Source organism: Cebus imitator, unplaced genomic scaffold, assembly GCF_001604975.1.
Source record: "Cebus imitator isolate Cc_AM_T3 unplaced genomic scaffold, Cebus_imitator-1.0 Scaffold68, whole genome shotgun sequence".
In the NCBI taxonomy this organism is placed as follows: Eukaryota; Metazoa; Chordata; class Mammalia; order Primates; family Cebidae; genus Cebus; species Cebus imitator.
In genome coordinates, this window is record NW_016107383.1 from 10820938 (window position 1) to 10827691 (window position 6754).

Consider the following 6754-nt stretch of genomic DNA (forward strand, 5'->3'; position numbering starts at 1 on the left):
TGCTGTGGAGGAAAACAACAGAGTATTTTCAAAGACAAGAGGGAACACCTTCCGTAGGTGGCACAGTCAGGGAGGCCACCAAAATGGTGGCATTTCAAGTCAAGGCTTAAGGGATAGAGAGGAATCAGGGGCGGCGGGGAGAGGTCTACCAGCAGAAGGGGCAGCTTGTACAGTCCCAGCAGGAAGAAGGACAGCTGCGCTTGCGTGGTGAAGTGGGGGTGTGAAGAACAAGACGGGGGAACAAGTATGGAACGCAAGAGGCATGTCAGGCAAGGGCCTGAGCGGGTCAGGGGGGGCCTGGGAAGATCCTGAGTTTGGATTCCATTCAAAGTGCAGTGGGAAGCTCTGAAGCATGTTGGGCAGGAGAGTGAAATGTCCTGGGCAGAGTTAAGGTTTTCTCAGGCTGCTCTACGGATTTGCCAGGGCAGGGTCTGGACCCCTCGGGGGGCTCATCTGAGAAATAAATGTGTGATACTGTCAAATCCTTCTTCAGATTTAGAGAGGGGTGTAAGCAAATGCCGAGCCCCGTGTCACGGCGTGGTAACGCTTGTTTGTTCCACTCGTCACGGCATTTGTTTTTTCAATCAGATCTGCTTACACTGTAATGCTTCAAACCAAGGGAGTAAGCCTCGCATGTGACCACTTCAGCTTCCACAGCAGGAAAGGGGAGGGAGATATTTTTAGAAGGGAGACCTCTCAGTGCCCCTAAACCAGGCTGGAGGCACTGCCTGGCCCCAGAGGACGGCTGGCCTTGCCTATCAGCTTTCATCGTGGAGGAGGCGTGGGTGGACCGAGGTACCACAAGTTGCCAGGAATGCCTGACCAGAAACTGCCCTTGGGTGGGTCCCACAGCTGCCTCCCCTTCACTTGACCCTAGGGCCGCTGGCTTCCTGGCCTTGTGTAGTCTTCTAGATGCAGGAAGACGCCTGAGCTCTCCCTGAGGCCACCAGGAGTTCGATTTCATTGCTTTGCCGTGTGCCCCCAAACCAACCATTTGTCCTCTCCATGCCTCAGTATGCCCATCTAACACCAATCACCACCCCTCCCTGACTGTCCCCAAACCTTACGAGAAGAAATGGCATGAAGTTCCGGAGACACTTTGAACTCACTGGCAAATTGTGCACTGGGAGGAGAACACACTGTGACGGCCATGTTCTTTTCTTCCTTGAGAAAGTCCCTTGCTAATCATTGAGGCTGGCTGAGCAAGCTTGCTCCTTTACATTTGGTAAGTAAGGAAGCCCCTCATGCTACCTCATCATATTTTCTTCCTCTTCTTCGTCGCTTACCAACACTCCCTTCTGTAGGACATGCTGAGGAATTAATATGAGTCAAAAGGAAGAATGACAAGTAAGTGGTATTTCTGGTCTGGAGTTTGGAGGGCAAGCTCAGTCCAAAAGTTAGCTGCTTCAACCAACATGAAAGGTACAGAGACTCTAGGACAAATACACTTGATGTTTTTATTTTTTATCTATTTATTTTTTGAGACGGGGTCTAACTCTGTCGCCCAGGCTGGAGTGCAGTGGTGCAATCTCGGCTCACTGCAACCTCCACCTCCCGGGTTCAAGCAATTTTCCTGCTTCAGCCTCTCAAGTAGCTGGGATTATAGTACACTTGGTGTTATTTTATTTTATTATTACTGTTTTGAGATGGAATCTAGCTCTGTTGCCTAGGCTGGAGTGCAGTGGCACAATCTCAGCTCACTGCAACCTCCACCTCCCTGGTTCAAGCAATTCTCCTGCCTCAGCCTCCCAAGTAGCTGGGATTACAGGCACCTGCCACCATGCCCAGCTGATTTTTTAATTTTTAGTAGAGACGGGGTTTCACTGTATTGGCAAAGAAGGTCTCAAACTCCTGACCTGGTGATCCGCCCACTTCAGCCTCCCAAAGTGCTGGGATTATGGGCGTGAGCCACCCGCCCAGCCCACTTGGTATTTTAATATGAAACTGCCTACCTGCTCCAGAGAAGCAGGCTTTGTTCCTCAGTTTATCTCAACACTCAGCCTGTCAGTCAGGTTGTGGGGTCCCTCCTATCCAGGAACCATAGGCTGTTGTCCTGGTTCTGGTACTTTCCCTCTGAGTCCTTGGACACCTTACCTAACCTCTTGGAAACTCCTGTCTGTGAAGAGTGTGCACGGAGAGCTTCAGCAGCCTGCAAAGCAGCCATCCTCACTTCCACGGAGCAGGTATTTTATTGCATTCTTTCAAGCTCAAGGACTCCAGAATTAGATCCCAAAAATATGCCCAAGAAACATTTACACCCCAGGAGCTCAAGCCAAGTAATGAAAACCATAGAAAACAACCAGGGAGCCCGTGTCCTGAAGTCACCTCTTCCTGGGAGGTCCAGGAGAGTTTTTCCTACTTTCCCTGAATTGTCCCTCCCTTTCCTTCCCTTCCCTTTCTTCCCCAGAGGGCGATGTGTGTTAATCAAGGAGCCCGCGTTTGTGCAGGGATGGACAATTACACACCTACTGGGTGAATTGCACCTAGGAGGGGATGCCACTCTGTAAAACAGGACCAAATCTCTTGCTTTCGATCCTCAGAAGATCTTCTGGTTAAAATCATCGAAAAAGTTGTTTCAAGTCTCTGGAACAGCTGAGATTAGCAAAAATCAATGACGCTTCCTCTGTGTGGGTGCGGGTGCTGCACTGGGTGCTGGAATGTGGAAATGAGGAAGATTGTGCCTGAGGATTTCATAGCAGGTGAGCAGGAGAGAGGCCTAAAGAAGCTTCCCCCAGGGAAGGTGACAAGGGCAGTGATAGGATAAATATGAATTGCAAAGACAAGACAGACAAGAAGTTCAGCTAGCTAAGAAGTGTGCTAATAACACCTTGATCAATCATGCCTCCACGTTTTTTTTTGTTTTGAGAATTTCATTCTGTCACCCCACCCAAAGTGGAGTGGCAGGAACACAGCTCATTGCCACCTCAACCTCTGGCCTCAGGTGATCCTCCTGCCTCAGCCTCCTGTGTAGCTGGGGCCACATGTATTGTACCACCATGCCTGGCTTATTGTTAACTTTTTTTTGTAAAGACGGCGTCTCACTATGTTGCCTAGACTGGTTTCAAACTCTTGGACTTAAGCAATCTTCCCACCTTGCCTCCCAAAGTGCTGCAGTTACAGATGTGAGCCACTGTGCCCAGCCTCACTTTTTTTTTTTTTTTTTGAGACAGAGTTTTGCTCCCTCTCCCAGGCTGGAGTGCACTGGTGCAATCTCGGTTTACTGCAACCTCCGCCTTTCCGGTTCAAGGGATTCTCCTGCCTCAACCACCTGAGTAGCTGGGATTACAGGCACGTGCCACCACATCCAGCTAATTTTTGTATTTTTAGTAGAGACGGGGTTTCACCATGTTGGTCAGGCTGCTCTCAAGCTCCTGACCTGGTGATCCACCCAGATCAGCCTCCCAAAGTGCTGGGATTACAGGCATGAGCCACCGCACCCGGCTAGCTTCACTTTCTTTCTTTTTTTTTTTTTTTTTAAATAAAAGTTTATGAAACATCTTAACACAAGATCTCCTTTGCTCCTCACAACCACCCAGTGAAGCAGGCAAGATGACAGGAGCTCCCCACTGTGATAGATGCGGGGCCTGGGGTCTCCCAGGTGCCGACGGCAGATGCAACGCACAGCAGTGACCGACGGCAGGGATCACAAGTATCGCTTCCACCCCTTCAGTACTTCCTCTGTGCCAGACCTGTGCTAAGCGCTAGATGAGCACAATCCCTTTGCATTCTCATGGCTCTTTCAAACAGGTATTATCACTTTCTTTTAAAAAATTTTTTGTTAAATATAAATAATATATACCTTATATATTATATACAAAAATACATGTAATTTACCATTTTAACCGTTTCAAAATGTCCAGTTGAGGAGCATTAAGTGCAATCATATTGTTGTGCCACTGTCAGTACACCATCCACAGAACTCTTCCTCTTTCCAAACTGAAATTCTACGCATTTTAAACAGTAATGTCCTAGGCCCCTCTCTCTCCAGCCTCTGGCACCTACCATTTTGCTTTCTGTCTTTATGAAGTTGACCCTCCAGCTATATCATAGAGTATTTGACTGCTTTATTTCAATTAGCATAGTATCCTCAAGGTTTATCTATGTTGTAGCATATACTGGAATTTCCCCCCCAGCGCCCCTCTGTGTGTGTGTGTGTGTGTGTGTGTGTGTGTGTGTGTGTGTGAATCTGTCTAAAGGATCCTTCCTATATATATATATATATATATATATATTATTTTTTTTTTTGAGACAGAGTTTCACTTTTGTTGCCTAGGCTGGAGTGCAATGGCACCATCTCGGCTCACCACAGCCTCTGTCTCCCGGGTTCAAGTGATTCTCCTGCCTCAGCCTCCCGTGTAGCTGGGACTACAGGCGCCTGCCACCATGCCTGGCTAATTTTTGCATTTTCAGTAAGACGGGGTTTTACTATCAGGCTGATCTTGAACTCCTGACCTCTTGATCTGCACGTCTCAGCCTCCCAGGCTTCCTTTATCAGGTTGAACAATATTCCATTGTATGCATATATCCAATTTTGCTTCTCTGTTCATCCGTCAACGAACACTTGGACTGTTGCCACACTTTAGCTATTGTGAATAATTTTGGCTATTGTGAATAATCTGTATACATGAGTGTACAGATATTTCTTTGATAATACAGGTATTATTAATCTTTTTACAGAGAGGGAAACTGATGCTCAGACATATTAATTTCTCCTAGTTTATCAAATAATTTATGGGAGAACCAGTCTGTGTAACTCCAAAAATAGGGATCCCAACCATTGCACTATCCTACCTCTAAAAACCATGGATTATAACATCACAATATCTGAGTTAAAGTTTCCAGCTCTGCCACTGACTGATGTGACACTGAGCAAGTCCCTTAATCTCTCTGAGCTGAAGGCTGTTGTAAGAATTAAGTGAAGCAATGTGCTTAATTATAGTGCCTGGCACAGAGTAAATGTTGAATACACATTGGCTTTTGTTATAAGTGGTAGCAAGTGTGTAGGAGAGCTGACCTGAGAACCCAGGGTCTTTGATTCCTTGGCAGGAACCTGCCAGGTGGGCTACAAGTTTCCTGGCCAGACACTGGTTCTTACCAGCTGCATCGTGAGCTGTGCCTATGTCATCTTTGTTTGTATCTCATCGGACAGGCAGATCTGAAGCCTGGACCTGCCATCTACATTTCTCTACCAACCCAGGGCTAAGTATGTCACAGGCATTGTGTGACAGCAAGGTGTAAAGAAAAAAGCACTGTAGCCAGGCGTGGTGGTTCACGCTGGTAATCCCAAAACTTTGGGAGGCTGATGCAGGCAGATCATGAGGTCAGAAGTTCGAAACCAGCCTGGCCAACATGGTGAAACCCCGTCTCTACTAAAAATACAAAAAATTAGCTGAGCATAGTGGCGGGCGCCTGTCATCCCAGCTACTCAGGAGACTGAGGCAGGAAAATCGCTTGAACCTGGGAGGCGGAGGTTGCAGTGAACTGAGATTGTGCCACTGCACTCCAGCCTGGGTGACAGAGTGAGACTCTGTCTCAAAAAAACAAAAAGAAAAAAGCACTGTCAGGAGGTCAAGAGTAGTGTGTCCTAACCCAGTGTAGCCACTAAACAGGCCCCTTCTCCTCTCCACTGGGTCTCAGTTTCCTCACCTGTAGATCAAGGATTTTACAGGTGCTGATTGCTAAGATCTGCATGTTCTGGAAACTCCTAAGCTATGATCTCTGTTTAGTGTTGCCCAAGGCTTGGGTTGTGCCGCCAGACTGCCTGGGCTCAAACCCTGAGACTAAGGCCTGCTTGCTGTGTAATCTTGAGCCAAGGGCTTGTTATCTCTCCAGCCTTTGGTTTTCTCATTATTAAAAACAGAGGCTAATAACAGAGCTTGTGTTGTGGGGCTTCTCTTAGTCCGCTGTGTGTTGCTGTAACAGAACACCACAGACTGGGTAATTTATAAAGAAAAGCAATTTATTTATCACAGTTCTGGAAGCTGGGAAGTCCAAGATCAAGGTGTCAGCATCTGATGAGGGCCTTCATGCTGCAGTATTCCACCATGGAAGGCAAAGTACAAGAGTGAGGCAGAGAGTACCGAGCAAGCAAGAGAGGACTGGCCTCACCTTTATAACAACCCACTCTTGCAATAACCCACTCCTTCTACAACAACATCAACCCATTCACAAGGGCACACCCCTCATGGCCTAATCGCTTCTGGAAGGTTTGACATCTCAATACAATCATAACGATAAGTAAATTTCAACATGAGTTTTGGAGGAGACATTCAAACCATAGCAGGGCTACTGTGAGGATTAAGCAAGATAATGTACCTGGCATAATTCAGTGCTCAGTAAATGCCAGCTGTCAGTATTCTTCTTGTGATGATCACGGTGGATACTTCTAGATGAGCGAACAAGAATAGTATGAAAAGGTATAGTGGAGCCAATATTATTCACTGTCAATGATTCTTGGATTGCCCTCTGATAATAAAAATAACCTGCCTCAAAAGTTGTGGTGGAGAATAAATAAGATAAAAATGTAGGCTGGGTTTGTTGGCTCACGCCTGTGATCCCAGCACTTTGGGAGGTCGAGGCAGTTGGATCACAAGGTCAAGAGATCGAGACCATCCTGGCCAACATAGTGAAACCCTGTCTCTACTAAAAATACAAAAATTAGTTGGGCGTGGTGGTGCATGCCTGTAATCCCAGCTGCTAGGCAGGCTGAGACAGGAGAATGGCTTGAACCGAGGAGGTGGAGGTTGCAGTGAGC